Here is a 12,487-nt window from a genome sequence, read left to right on the forward strand (position 1 = left end):
TTTTTTGGAGACAAGGTCTTGCTGTGTCACCCAGGCTGGAGTTCAGCGATGTAATCACAGCTCACTGTAACCTTGAACTCCTGGGCTCAAGCAATCCTCCCACCTCAGCTTCTCAAGTAGCTAGGACTTACAAGCAACTAGACGCATGTGCCACCACACATGGCTACTTTTTAATATTTTTTTAGAGGTGGGTGTTTCACCATGTTGACTGGGCTGGTCTTGAACTCCTGGCCTCAAGCAATCCTCCCATCTTGGCCTCCCAAAGCACTGGGATTACAGGCATGAGCCGCTGTGCCTGGCCAGCATTTAGCTTTTCATAGACGCTATGCAAACACACACACTAGGTAGTAAGCTCTACCCAGTGAGGACCTGGGACAGTTTTGTTAACCCTTGCATTCCCAAAGCCCAGGAGAGTGCAGACACACAGTAGGCATCCTATAAATATGCATGGAAAGAATAAACCAATGAAATGAAGAGATAGCTCATTGGGAGGCAGCCTCCTCTTAGGGGAAGGAGGTTCAATGATCATCGTCAAGTTATCTGAGGAAACAAGCATATACCCCTGTCCCTACTTCAGCTGTTTCTTCATTAGTACCAATAACACTGGTGGTGTCTGGAGGATTGGTCAAGGAAGCAGATTCCATCAATGTTTCCAGAAAGGCTGAAATTGCTCCCAGGATCAAGTCAAATGTGCATACTGTTAGGTGAGATTCGTGAATTAACGGACTGCCCTTTTGGGCCTCTGTCCTAATTGAACAGTCTACCCTACTCTAATTCTTTTTTTTCCCTTCCTTTGTTCTTTAAGGTAAGGAGGGTGGGAGAGGAGAGATAGGGAGACCATCTTGTTTTATTTAACTTCTCCTTATAAACTGCCCAAAGTCCTTTCCAGTTGGAGGCAGAGCTGAAGTAATGAATGCAATAATAATGTAACCCAAAGATGCTGTGTGCTGGGGACATGGTTTCACCCAATGCACTGGCCTATTTGCAGATGGGCCTCTGAGGTTAAGGCCCCACTGACCACATTTTTAGAGCATTTTTTGGTTCTGAGTGATCAGGAAGGATGAGGAATCTCTGCCCAAAAGTGAATAGATTCCAAATTATAAATGTCTTGGCTGAACTGTGAGGAGGTATGAGACATGTATTTGGTGTCTCTGGAAAGTTAGGAGGGACAGTCCTCAAGCTGCCTCTGGGTTCTCAGCTGCCCTATCCCCACCACAACAAGCTAATTTAGGTAGACCCCAAGCTCAACCTCTACCATATATCATGATGCATCTGCCCCTTGACCTTCCCAGCAGGGCCCTTCCCTCAGCTAACCAGCACACTGTAAATCTTCATATAAATGAATTCATACTAAAGTGTGAATGGTCCTACGTGGGCTTAATGTGTTTGCATGGGAATGTGAAAAGTACCTTTATCCAGGTCCATTGGGAAGGATTCTAGACACAAGCAATAAGGCTCTAATCTGGGCCCTTCTTGGAGGAAAGCCTCCCCACTGATGGCCATTGATGAACCTGTCGAGTTGCCCCTTCTTGGTTATAGATCGGCCACAGTAGGGCCTTGAGCAACCTACATTCTCTGCCTGAGACCTTGGTTATACACCCGATGCTTGAGTGAGTTGAATGAAATGGCCTCTTAGGTTTCTTTATCCCAAAAGTTGATTCCTTAAATCCAAATTTCTTAGGTCAACATTTAAATCTTTCCATCCTATGACCTTCAACTCAGCATTAGTATCCATTACTCGCCTACAAAAACCAGACAGACCCTACTAACAATGCCAACAGTAACAATAGCAATAAATTACTAGTGTTTCTTGAGCACTTATTATGTGCCAGGCTTTATTTTAAACACTTTTGCCATTTGATCATCACAGATCTAATAATATCATTCCCATGTTATAGACAAAGAAACAAAGGCTCAAGTCACTTGCTCATACAGAAAGTAAAGGCTGGGGCTATTGCCCAAAGTTGGGTTGTCCATACCTTAAACCATGACATCATGTTTGGGAAACTTGTTTTCTGAACAAGCCACAGGTACCCCTCTCATTGCACAGATGTGAGAACTAGGCTCAGAGAGGTTAAGTAACTTGGTCAAGGTCATACAGGCAGTAAGTGGCTTCTGAAGCACTTCCCTTGGGCTCCACCCTGTTCCCACTGGATCCAAAGACCTTAGAGCTGCCTTACAAGTCTCTCCCTCTCTCCTACCTGTTGCCCTTAGCCCAAGACCCACATCATTTGGCTAGAAAATCCAGAGAAGGCCAGTGCAAGAAGGAGAGAAGGACTCTGGGAGATTCAGCAAACACAACAAGTTACTCCTCTTCCACGAAAATAAAAATCAAGGTAGCCAAAGTCTTTTAATCTGACCCAGAAAATAAACTTCCTTTCTTCTGGGATGGGTCAGGAGATTCCAAGTTCCACTTCAGGCCTTTAAAAAACAAAACTAAACCAAACACTACTAAGCCTTAAACCCCACTATGATTCCGTTTATAATAAAAACATCGACTTCCCTTCTTCCCTGGTGGGGCAAATTGCTGTGGTTGAAGAAGCTGTTTTCATAGTCAGCTAATTACCCCCTTAAAAGATGGCTGATGATCTCACTTCCTGCCCTTGACTTGGCCTGAAAGTTCCCCAACGTGGCTCCCAAAGGCTAAATGCAGGAGAACTGGGCACTCTGGGAGCAGGGTTTGGTGATGACAAAGGACAGGGACGGAAGCCTTTGGAACTCTCACTTCTTGGAACGCAGAACAGAAAATGTACCTTCCACATCTGCCTCTCCCAGCTTCCGGCTGCATGGGCGATTTTATCTTCCTGGGGCTCAGTTTCCTCATCTGTAGAATGGGGACACCACTACCATGAGAAAGTGAGTGGAACGCAAAGGGTCTGGCTCAATAAATGCTAACGATTCATCTCTTTTCTGTCTTACATTTCCTTTCCTTCCTAGACCACCCACACTGAAGAGCCTGACTAGGCAGTCCCTATTTCCAGCATGGTCTTCCTCAACAATACTCCTAACAATCATAATAAGCATGTAGCAAGCACTACCCACCAGAATGTGCATTTGATGGTTTAGAGCTGTTATCTCTTGAATCCTAAGAATAACCCTAGGAGGCAAGTCCTGTTATTTTACCCATTTTACAGAAGGAACAGTGGAGGCTCAGAAATGTTACTGTACTAGAAAGCACTGGGGCAAAACTACACCTCAGTCGTTAGATTCCAAAGCCTATCAGTCTCATATGGGGGCTTCCATAGAAGTCAGAAGAGTTTAACCCTTCTCATCTCCCTGGAGGATGGCAGGCTGGGGCCTTGCAAAGAAAAACCAAGGCTTCCTTATCCCAAGGCTCTGGGCTGGTGATGAATACAAGAGCACAAGGCAGAGGCTGCATTCTCTACTGAAGCGCCAGTTGAGTTGAAGAGAGAGGGCCCTGTAGCCCAGCTGAGATATAATTTGGTCTCACTGAAAAGGGTATATACCTGCAGTTTTCCAAGGGTTCCATTTAGAGGGAGAAAGAGGGAAGGATGAGGAGGAGGCTTTTCCTTTATAAGTTCCCAAAAATTACTCATTAGAGTTAGAGTTATAGGGGAAACCAGCAAGAGACAGAACTAGAAAAGAAAAAAATATGGCTGTCTGGTGCTTCCTTCAGGGAAGGCCTCTCTGAAGAGGTAACACTGTAAGTGACCCCCAAAGGCAGAGAGAGAATTAGTTATGGGAAAGTAGAGATGCACATTCCAAGAAGAGGAAAGAACACGAACAGAGTCCCCTAGGATCACAAGAGCTCAGTGTTTTGAGAGGAACTGATGAAACCTATGTGGCCAGAGACAGCTGAATAAGGAAGAGAGGGCAGCTCAGCTCACCCAGGATGCTGGGAGGCAGGAAAGGAGGTTGGATTTTATGCTACGTGCAATAAAAAGCTGTCAAATTTTGGACAGGGAATGGGTATGATCTGAGATATGGTATAATCTTTTATTAAGTCACTATTCACATTATTTTGAATTACACAAATATTTTCCAATGAGGAACTAAGGCACGTGCTATGGCTCAGTTTATCACATTTTTATTTACTCAGTCTTCTAAAAGCAATGCTAAATGTTCCTTCTTTCCTCCACTGTACCTCTCCCCAACCCCAGCAGCCTCTCAATACAGGTTTTCATTCTCCAACTTGTATTTTTTCTGAATATTGCCCTCCTGGAGCCTCCATCCTTGCAGTCTAGGCCAGGCTGCTTGCTCCGCAGCCCTGCTACAAAGATGTGTGTTCCTGGGGCTTCCCTTTGCCTCTCTCTCTGGTTTCCTAGATTCCTTATCTTCCTCTGTTTTGGTTTACGTTGTTATAGAATGAATGTCTCCCCAAAATTCCTATGTTGAAGCCATAATCCTCAATGTAACTGTATTTGAAGATAGGGCCTGTAAGGTGACAAAGATTACATTAGGTCATAAGGGTGTGGGCCCTAATCTGATAGGGCTGATGCCCCTAAAAGAAAAGGAAGAAACACCAAGTCATGGCCCCTTCACTAAGTGAGGATACACCAGGAAGGTGGCTACCTGCAAGCCAGAAAGAGAGCCCTCACCAGAAACCAGCCCTGGCAGCCCTTGATCCAGTACTTCTATCCTCCAGAATGGTGAGAAAGTAAATTTAAGTTGTATAAGCCATCTAGTCTATAATTTTTGTTATGGAATCCCAAAGTGACTAATACAACCCTCACTTTGCTAAAATAAATCTTTGAGTGGCTTCCGGGGAGATCATTGCATCTTTTAACTTTCCACTTCTTTAAAAAAAAACTTGAATAAAAAAGTTGCTGGTTATAGTATTCTAGGATTAGAAAGATCTGTCTCAGGGTTTTCTCAGGGTTCTCCATTGTCTTCTCACTTCCGCTGTAGCAATTGAGATGTCTCATGTAATTCTTATTCCCAGTCTTCAAGTATGGACATTTTTTTCCCTCTGAAATCTTTAAAGATCTTCTCTTTATCTTTGGCATTCTTAAAATTTCACCACTATGAGCCTAGTGTCAATTTTTTTTTTCATTCATTGCACTGAAAAACCAGTGGGTCATGTAACTTGAAGACTTCTGGGCAGTTTTCTTATAGTTTTTCTTTGATAATTTCTTTGTCTGTATTTTCTGTTTGCATTCTTTCTAAGCTTCCTGATAGTGGGATAAAGAACACATGGATTTGACCTCTATATTTAAAAGCTCTTTTCCTCCTAACAGTCATAATTTTGTTCTTTTTTAAAACTTGATCTTTTGAAATATTTCTCAACTTTATCTTCCAACTTTTGTATTAATTTATTTTTACTTTTGTTACATTTTCAGTTCCCCAAAACTCTTTCTTGTTATATATTTGTTGACTTTTATAGTCTTTTTTCATAACTATAATACATTATCATATAACTCTAAAGATATTATAGGTTTTTTAAAATCACCTGGATCCTGTGTTGTCTTTATTCCTGCCTTCATTATTTTTGTGGAGCAGAGCGTCTCTTTTTTTCATGGTGAAAACTTCTCAAATGTCTGAAGATTCTTGCCTGTTTATATTTAAGAGAGAGGTGCTGAGAAGCAAATGGGAAGTTCTTTGTATTTTGATCATTGGTCAGAGGCCATATTTTGTTTTGGGGAGCTCCCATAAGTCAATATCTAGTCATCATTCCTTGGGGGGCATTCCTATTCTCCAAAAAAAATATCTTCTGATCTCTTGAAGGGTAAGGGTGGGGAAAAAATGGAGGGATAGTCAGAGAGCAAGCAACGGAAATTTAAGCAACGAGAGGATCAACAACTGAATATTCTGAATGTGATGTCTTAGTCAGTCTGGGCAGCTATAAGAAAATATTATAAAGTGGCTTAAACAACAAAAATTTATTTCTCACAGTTCTGGAGGCTGGGAAGTCCAAGTTCAAGACACCAGTAGATTCAGTGTCTGGTGAGGGCCTGTTCACCAGATGGCTGTCTTTATGCTATGCCTTCATATGGCAGAAGGTGGGGGAGCTCTCTGGGGCCTCTTTTAGAAGAACATGAATTCCATTCATCACCCAGCCCCACAAAACCCTCTCTTCCAAATACCATCACATTGGGGGTTAGGATTTCAACATATAAAATTTGGAGAGACACAAATATTTAGTCTGTGGCAGATGTGTTATTGTGATCTTCTGGGAAGTCATTGGGAACAGGGAGAAGAAAAAAATGGATAGGCAGAGGGGATACATCTTACTGATGTCTTGGCTAAAAGATATTCTTGCCTGAAAACGTCAACACTTTAATCTACACATTCTGTGTTTCAATTTCATCTCAGATAGCATCTAGTAGGTTGTTAGATTTCTGTTACATTCTCCCCTTGAAACTTTCCCTAGAGGTATGAATATTGGAAGTAAATATTACTAAATGTTTGAGTGTTATTTCTTTACCTTTTCACCTTTAAAAAGGGATAGTTTTGATATTTAAACCCAATAGTTCATTGTTTTCTATTTTAGGCTTTTTCATTATACAAGTAAAAGTGCTCCTTGTACATAACCTAGACCAGGAGCCAGCAACATTTTCCTGTAGCAAATATTTCAGGTTTTGTGGGCCGTATGATCTCTGTTGCACCTACTCAATTCTGTTGGTGTAGTGTAAAAGTAGGCATAAATGAATAGGCTTGGCAGTGTTTCAATAAAACTTTATTTATAAAAACAAATGGAAGTCCAAATTTGGCTGTCAAGCCATACTTTGCTGACCATTAATATAGAGAATATAGACTAATAAAATGAAGAAAACAAAATTACCTGGAATTCTACCACCCAAAGATAACTAATGTTAATATGTGGGTGTGTTTCTCTCCCATCTTTCCAGCATGCATATATATTTTATTTCCAAAACAGAATCATTATCTATACGTAATTTTAGCCTGTCTTCCCCACTTAATATCGAAACAGTATTTATGCTATTGAGTATTCTTAAATAACACTATTTTTAATAGCTGAGCTGTGAAATATTTTATTACATAGATGTAAAATGAAGCATTAACTTTTTTTTAACATTTTTCACAGCATTGTGAAAACAATTTCAAAAAGGCTATACCAATATTTAATCCTACCAGCAGACTAGGAAAATATCTCTTTTCTACAAAGGATCTTTTTAATAAGAAAATTTCACCAGTTATCAGGAATTTTTAAACTCATAAGTAATATCCTGCATTAATGCAATCTATTCTCTCTTTCTTGAACATTGTATTAAGTAAACTCTCCCAAACACATCCCAGACATGTGGCCTTCAACTTAGCCTTTCCCCAAAATGTGCTCTCTGGACACTCATTGCAGGAGGTGAGCTGAGCAAAGAGGATTCTGTGGTCAAATAAATAAATGTAGGAGATGGCTAAGTACTGTCATCCCCTTCTTTGAGAGTCCCAGAGCTCGCTGGCATGTTAAAAGCATTAAATATACTTGCATCCCATTTAGAAACACTGAGCTCTTTAACCCAGAATTTGCCAAACCAAATTCTTTTTTCAAGTAATACCTATTTGAGACTCAACCAACTAGTTCTTCAGAACAACTTTGGAGAATCTGGTCTAATGCAAGGCCAAAGAGCATCATCTTATTATTGTAAATGTTAGTGTTCCCATCCAATCCAATAACCCTACTAAACAGCATGGCAAACATAACAAACTAAAAAAAAAAAAAAAAAAAGGGAATTAAGGTTGTTAGCAAATAATATAATAATTTTATATGAGAACAAGCTTTAAAAATGATGACCCACTTTGGGAGGCTGAGGCAGGCAGATCACTTGTGGTCCGGAGTTCGAGACCAGCTTGGCCAACATGGTGAAACCTCATCTCTACTAAAAATACAAAAATTAACCAGGCATGGTGGTGGGCTCCTGCAATCCCAGCTACTCAGGAGGGTGAGGTAGGAGAATCACTTGAACCCGGGAGGCAGAGGTTGCAGTAAGCTGAGATTGTGCCATTGAACTCCAGCCTGGGTGACAAGAGTGAAACTCAATCTCAAAAAAGAAAAAAAAGAAAAGAAAATGAAGACCACACATTCTGGAAGGAGGGAAGATGAAGGGGATACAACACAATGGGCAAGGTGACTACCATATCCTGAAATAAAATAGACAGCCATAGAGCTTGAGGGACACCATTTAACCTTCACAAGGACATGACAAAGTTAAAGAACTCATTATTCCATAAAGTTCAAGAAACATTTAAGCTAATTTGTGGATGTCAGATTCAGAATGGATTATTTGAAGCAAGCTAAGGATCTGGGGGAAGAAAACATTCCTGACCTTTTGGAAGCTGACATCATAGAAGAAAATCATCTTGTTCCTTCTTTCTAAGCAAGTCATCACTTAGTCCCCTCCAAAGGGCGAGTTCCTTGATCCCTTAATCGCTCACCTCATGCTGGTCCATCATTAATTTCCAAGAAAGATTACTCTCATGCCCACCAAAACTCCTTCTTTTCCCCTTCCCACCTGAGCTGAAAAATAATAATTTAGAGTTTTCTCTTCTTTTATTTATCAATGTAAAAAGGGGGGGGCAGGGAGTTGGAATGTGGGGAAGAAATCTCACTCTTACCATTGATTTTCAGTAATCTTCCAGGGTAACATTGAATTTTGGAACTTTTAGCAGAACGTGCTTAGTATTCACACTCTAACAGCTCTCCAAGATGCCCTTCTGTTTTCAATGATTTCTGAGTACTATAAATTCTATTAAAACAGTAGATATTCAAGCATATATGTCCCCTCTCCAGAGGCCTCTTTCATGACAGGACATCCCACACCATCACCAGCACCAAACAGCCCTAAGTTTCTGGGCATCATGATCACACATTGTTAAACCAAGAGACCTCTCTGAAAGTCAGCATCCCAAGGCCTTCTACTGAACTTGTTAACTTACTCAACCTTGACAGAGAAGACGGAGCAGGTAGGAAAGCTGATCATTCTATCATAGAGAAAAGAATATCTTGTCCAACCCATTCCATTTCATATATGCAAAAAATGAGCCAGAGATAGGGAGAAATTTGCCCAAAGCTGCAAAGTGATTGAGTTGCATGGCTGGGATTAGAACCCTGGGTCTCCTTCGGCAGACAGGTCTACCCGTTTCCTCCTGTTCCTTTCTATACTGAACATTTTTAATCAATCTTATAAAGCATAGTTGGTGGGTCAGAAGAGTCTAAGGAGATTCCTCTTACGAAGATGAAACTCCTGAACTTAGAATCTGCAGAAATAATGGATATTCTTTCCTGGATTTTAAGGTCTTTGTCCTATTTGTGTTAAGAATTAAACCTTTGGCTGGATGTGAACCCTTTCAGAATACACTCTCCAAATGCCTAACAAGATCCTTCCAAAAATGCCCTCCTTAATCAAACTGAAAGCACCTGAAAGCATCTTTCTTGCTAGGTTGCCAACTAATATAATATTATAGGAAAAAAAGTAAGAAGAAAAAAAAAACAAAACAAAACTGGGACTTGTTTTCTTTTCTTCCACTGACTGTACAGTCTTAGTTTGGTTTTAAATTTCTCCATTCTCCATGGGTATTGGCAAGGCTGGATTAGTAATGCTAAAAAATTTATCTTTACAACCTATTGTCTTAGGTAAGATTGTATCAACAGCTCCAGATGGACCAATCTCTAAGAATAATTTCACTTCCCCTTATCATTGACAGGAATCACATTTACATATTCTACTGGTGAGCGAGATAATGCAGAAATGATTAATGTCCCTCGATGTACAGATACCTGTAGACTGTTTGATCAATGTCTCCCCAAGAAAGTGTCTTTCATTCTGGATGCTCAAAGTCCAAAAATGTTCTGTGATTAATGTAACTAAATGTTTGGGGTCGGCGGAAGCTGCAGGCTTCGTTTCTCGTCCCCGTCACACTAAAGAGAGGTCGCAGGAGACTGGATTAGTCATGTGGAGAAAAAGTCTATGGGGCTCATGTGTGCATGGGATTTCAAATGTCCTTTTAAAGAAAGAAGCAGAATCTCCCCTGGAATGTCTCCTCCAGAGGCTCTGTAGAGAGAACAACACGCTTAGTCTTTTAATGCAAATCTGATTTCCATTTAAAAAACCAAGTGGGTCTGATTCTGTGTGTTGTATTGGAGTTGGGATATTTCCTGATTTATTTCACATAGTTTATTAACTGGAAATAATCTGGCTTCTGCAAGATATCCCTGAGAGAGGCACTAGAACCAGCTGGAGTCATGGGGAAAAAAGGTATGAAGAACAGATAGATATTGCCAATTGTCTTCTTAATCCTCCAGATTTGTTCAGACATTTTCTCTGAGATGCCTTTGATGATGACTCAAAGTTGGGATGCCAGGGCCTGGAGCCAGGAACGCAGAGAGGTTAACCAGGGAACCTGGGGTCATCCTGACCTGTATTACATGCCAGCTCTTTCTCCAAGCTGGATAACCTTAGGATAGGTTTCAAGCCTCTGTACCTCAGTTTACTCACCTGTAACCTGAGGGTGATGATTGTAAGCACTCTAGGGTTGTTGAAAAACTTAAATGAGAAAATATTTTTAATGTGATTAGTTCAGTGCTTGGCACTCAGCAAGTATTTAATAAATTCTAGCTATTGTTATTATCATTATTAATTCTAAAAATAGCTTGTTGAAATGTCTCATGCATGCTTAGTGCAAACAATGAAGCTTTCTTCAGGTACTGCCTGGCTAGGTTCCCTTTGCAAGGAGATCTATTTTCCAGTGGAAAATATTTTCAAGGAAATTATATTCAATTCAACTACATTTACATAATCATATGCATATCTAAAAACCGACTCAGCCAGGCTGCCCTAGCTGTGGGAGCTGAAGAGGCCATATTTAAGAATACAAATTACTTCTGGAATACGTTTCCATGCCCTGGACTGCTCCCAAGGAAGACATGTGGGTCATGATTAAATGGCAAAATTGGAAGATACTAGATGAATTGAAAAATAAAATCCAGAACCCCATACAGTGGTCAAATGCAAAAGATGGATTTGGAGAAGGATGAACCTGAGATGAGAGTGGCTCGAATTTCTCAAAGGATAAAGTAGGTCATGGGGAAAATCATTAAAACTATTCATTCGTTCATTCATTTATCCATTCAAAAAACACGTACAGGAAGTCAGATGCAGTTCTAGGTGTCAGGATCATGCAGTCAACAGGTCAGACCAAGTTCCTGCTTTCATAAGGTTTACATCCCAGCAGAGAGAACACACAGAACAAACAATAACTAAGGTCATTTAGGCCAGGCATAAGTGCTGTGAAGAAAATGGAGCTGGTCTTGTTTCTCCCACTCAGAGCAATGAGGAGATACTTCCCAGAAAAGCAGCTCAAAGACAAAAGCCACTTGTGATGCCTGTATTGCACCCTTCCCTTTTTTGTCTTATATGACTTTGGAAAAAATCACACCTTTGCTGAATCTTTTTTTCTCTTTGGAATGTGAGGCCAATAATTCCAAGTCCCCAGTATGGAATTTTTTGAAAGTCAGGTTGTCCAACAGCTACACAATCTAGCCCAGGTTTAGCATATGCTCAATAAGCTCACTGTCCAGTCTCCGGCCTGTTCCCATGGCAGACATCACCAATCTATGGAGATCTTGCCTCAGACTCAGTCTAACTCCAGGCAGACCCAATCAATCCATCAGAGCAGGCGCTACTAGACTAGCCCTTGACCTTTACACAGATGAGATTATGAAAATCTAAGAAGATATTAGCTTTCTTTGCTCCTTGGTACAATCAAAAGATGTAGAGACTGAACTGCATACAAAAGGAAGAGGCTGATATATGGTGGTGTGCATCATATCCGAGCTTGTCTTTCAACAGCCACATCTCTGTTCTGTACACATCCATACCCACCAATGGCAGCACACGGCTTTCCAGTTGGGGCACTCAACGACCTGCAAGGCCGGACATGGTGACCTAGCACCTTCCTCAGAACCACACAAGCACCCCTCCCTGAGCTTTCATCACAGAGGCAGCACTGTACAGACTTTGGAGTTAGGCAAACTCGAGTTTAAATCTTGACTTCCCTGAGCTCTTTAAACGTTAGTTTCATCCTGTGGAAAATGGAGAAAATGATAGTGTTCAGCTGGCAGAGTGCGCACTAAGTGAGCTGATACTTCCAAAGCCCAGCACAGAACTCTGGATAAATGGCATGTATTATTGTTGTTGTTGTTATCTATTTAAATAAGTATACCACCTACCCTGAAGACAAGAAAACACAAATGTGGCTGACACATAGTAGATACTCAATAAATGTTATTCTTTTCCTTCTGCAGCCCTCTCCAGTCCTGCCTAGCCAAAGATTGTGAGGAAAGGAAATGAGAGGATGCACAGTTTAAGAAAATTGGAGGGTGGGGGGTGGTGGCTCAGGCCTGTAATCCCAGCACTTTGGGAGGCCAAGGCGGGCAGATCACAAGGTCAGGAGATTGAGACCATCCTAGCTAACACGGCGAAACCCCGTCTCTACTAAAAATACAAAAAATTAGCCGGGCGTGGTGGCAGGCACCTGTAGTCCCAGCTACTGGGGAGGCTGAGGCAGGAGAATG

The sequence above is a fragment of the Mandrillus leucophaeus genome, unplaced genomic scaffold (assembly GCF_000951045.1).
Source record: "Mandrillus leucophaeus isolate KB7577 unplaced genomic scaffold, Mleu.le_1.0 Scaffold125, whole genome shotgun sequence".
Taxonomy (NCBI): Eukaryota; Metazoa; Chordata; class Mammalia; order Primates; family Cercopithecidae; genus Mandrillus; species Mandrillus leucophaeus.